Source organism: Chrysochloris asiatica, unplaced genomic scaffold, assembly GCF_000296735.1.
Source record: "Chrysochloris asiatica unplaced genomic scaffold, ChrAsi1.0 scaffold00044, whole genome shotgun sequence".
Lineage (NCBI taxonomy): Eukaryota > Metazoa > Chordata > Mammalia > Afrosoricida > Chrysochloridae > Chrysochloris > Chrysochloris asiatica.
The window spans coordinates 5,092,699-5,095,923 of record NW_006408562.1 but is presented as its reverse complement, the minus strand read 5'-3'; the positions used below and the strand labels follow the sequence as shown (position 1 = coordinate 5,095,923).

Below are 3,225 nucleotides of genomic sequence, written 5' to 3'. Positions count from 1 at the left end.
GTAAGCAGCACAGGGTGTTCCTCTGGAGCAACACGCAGCTCGTTGTAAAAGGTGTGGTGCCAGATCTTCTCCATGTCGTCCCAGTTGGTAACGATGCCGTGCTCAATGGGGTACTTGAGCGTCAGGATGCCTCTCTTGCTTTGGGCCTCATCCCCCACGTAGGAGTCCTTCTGACCCATGCCCACCATCATGCCCTGATGCCGGGGGCGCCCCACGATGGAAGGGAAGACAGCCCGGGGAGCATCGTCACCCGCGAAGCCGGCCTTGCACATGCCGGAGCCATTGTCGACCACGAGCGCAGCGATATCATCATCCATGGTGAGCTTGGGGGTGGCAAGTGTGAACCAGCGGCGGTGACTGTGCAGCGGCGAGAAGGTAGCACTCGCGGGATGGACACGGTCTCGACTGTCGCGTCAGAACTGACTTGATGGCACCTAACAACACCATGTTTACCCGTCATCTGCTGATAGTTAAATTGCTTCCATCTTTTTGTTATTGTGAGTAATGTAGTGGTGAACATGGGTTGCATATATCAATTCATGCCCTGCTCTTATATTTCTAAGACATTTGCCTGCTTCTGGGTTTGGCTGGATCATATGATATTTCTATTTCCAACATTTTAGGAAGCACCATACCTATTTCCAGAGTGGTTGCACCATTTTGTAGCCAAACCAGAAGCTGATGAGAGTTCTAATCTCTCCACACCCTTGTCAGTGATTATTGTTTTCAGTTTTATTAAACTTTGCTATTATTTCTGAGGTGAGATGATGTCTCATTGTTATTTTGACTTGCATCTGTCTAATAGCTAATGAAGTAAGTAAGGTTAATTTTGACTTGTATCTGTCTAATAGCTAATGAAGTAGCCCTGGTGGTACAGTGTGTTGAGTGTTAGGCTGCTTAATTAAAAGTGAGTATTTCAAACCCACCAGCTGCTCCATAGGAGAGAGATGAGGTTATCTGCACCTATCAAGATTTAAAGCTTCAGAAAGCTTTTGGAGCTTGTCCTAGAGGGTTGCTATGGAGTCCTGGTATGGCATTGTGGGTTAATGTGCTGGATTGCAAGGTCAGTATGAACTGCAGGGTCGGTGATTCAAGCTCACCAGCCACGCCTTGGAAACCCTATACATGGTCTATGTGAGTTGGAACCCATTCCACGGCACTTAACAACAACAACAGAGTTGCTATGAGTACCAGTTGACTCAATGGCACTGTTTTGTTTTGTTTTCCCTTGTTTGCTTATTTTTAATGATGAACAGTAGTAAGTTTTTTTTCATGTGTTTGTTGACTGCATGAATGTTTTCTTTGGTAAAGTGTCTGTTCATGTGTTCTGCACATTTTTAAATTGCATTATGCATCTTTTTGTTGTTGAGGTGTGGTTGTGATTGTGTCCTATCAAGTTGGTTTCAACCCACAGTGAACCTGTACTGAGTTTCTGAAGCTATATATCTTTAAAAGAGCAGAAAGCTGTATCTTTCTTTCATGGCGTGACTGGTAGATCCAAACTACTGACCTTAGCAGCCAACGTGTGACCAACTATACCAAGAGAGTTTCTTGTTGTTGAGGTGGTGCCTCAACAATAGTTATTAAGATTATTTAAAGACGTAACAGTGAAGAACTGACATGCAGATAAAGGTGCCACCTTCAGATCAAACACTTGGTGGACTTCCTGGGTGAAATAAACAATTGGAATCATAATTATGGAAAAGTTAATGTTATTTCAGTTACCTACATTATGACATAGCCATTGGGCATTGGCAAAGGAATGAACTGGTTTTCCTGATTACAAAACAAGAATAAGTCTAACGTTTCCAGGGACAGAAGTGTTCTTCTTGTAATCTAGAATATCTTGGAGCTACAACAAGATTTCCTTCTCTGCATTTAAATGCTTGGTTTAATCATTTTCTAAAAGAAGAGATCTGTAAAGAACAGTATGTGTTTCAGGGGAACTCACCTTGCATAAAAGACACTGATATACTAATGTATTTTTACCTTCCTAGAACAATTCCTAAGGTATCATATTTCTTTTATTATTTCATAAACTCTTTGCTTTCCACTTTCTAAACAGCCCTATTTGGAGGCATTTTTGTAAACCTTGAAGGCGATCTATTCTTGTTTTTTTTTTTCCCAGTCAGTGGAATTGTTTTCTTATGGAGGCAGAGAATCTTAAAGATTAATATATAACCAGGGGTCTTCTGATACTTGTTAAAATTCAGTAGCTGGTTAAAAGATAAAACAAGTATAAAATAAAAATATATGATAAAATAATAAAAATACTATTTTTGTAAATGTATGAGAGAAAATAGTGTTTACAAACATCAATGCTTAAAAGGGATGGAGAAGAAAAATCTATATATTAAGAACCTCGATAACCGAAAAGGGACATTTCTGAAAACTGGATCAGGAGTGGGAAACTCAAACATAGTCATTTAATCAGATTTTGGAATAATGGATTTCAAAATTTAATAAAGTTTATTAAGATTGTAAAAAATATACAATAAATATAATAGGGAGCTCTGGTAGCATAGTGGTTAAGAATTGGGCTGCTAACCTTAAGGTCAATGGTTCGAAACTACTAGCCGCTCCGTGGGAGAAAGATGAGGCTTTCTACTCCCGTAAAGATTTACACCCTCGGAAACCCTGCACAGGGTCGCTATGGGTCGGAACTGACTCGATGGCACTTAACAACAACAACAACAACAACAACTGTTGCTTAAATATAAAATAGTAAATAAAATTTATGTTGTTGTTGTTAAGTGCTGTTAAGTTGGTATCGACTCATAGTGACCCTATGCACAACAGAACAAAGCACTACCCAGTCCTGGGCTAACCTCGCCATTGTTGCCACGCTTGAGCCCATTGCTGCTGCCACTGTGCCAATCCATCTCACTGGGGGTATTCCTCTTTTTCTCAGACTTTTGCAAACATGATGTCCTTCTCCAATGACTGGTACCTCCTGACAATAACTCTGAAGTATGAGCGATAAAGTCTGGCCATCCTGGCTTCCAAGGAGCTCTCTGACTGAACTTCTAACCAGATCTGTTTGTTCTTTTGGCAGTCCATGGTACTTGCCGTATTCTTCTCCAAAACCAGAAGTCAAATACATCAATTATTTTATGGTCTTCCTTAATCACTGTCCAAACTTCACATGCATTTGAGGTTATTGAAATACCAAGGCTTGGGTCAGGTGCCCCTTAGTCCTCAAACTGACATCTTTGTTCTTCAACA

General features: G+C 40.7%; 1 pseudogene; it reads right to left on the bottom strand.

Annotated features, from left to right (window-relative positions):
* Positions 1 to 5: 5 nt before the first annotated feature.
* Positions 6 to 317, bottom strand: LOC102840192 (annotated as a pseudogene).
* Between the last annotated feature and the right edge of the window lie 2,908 nt (positions 318 to 3,225).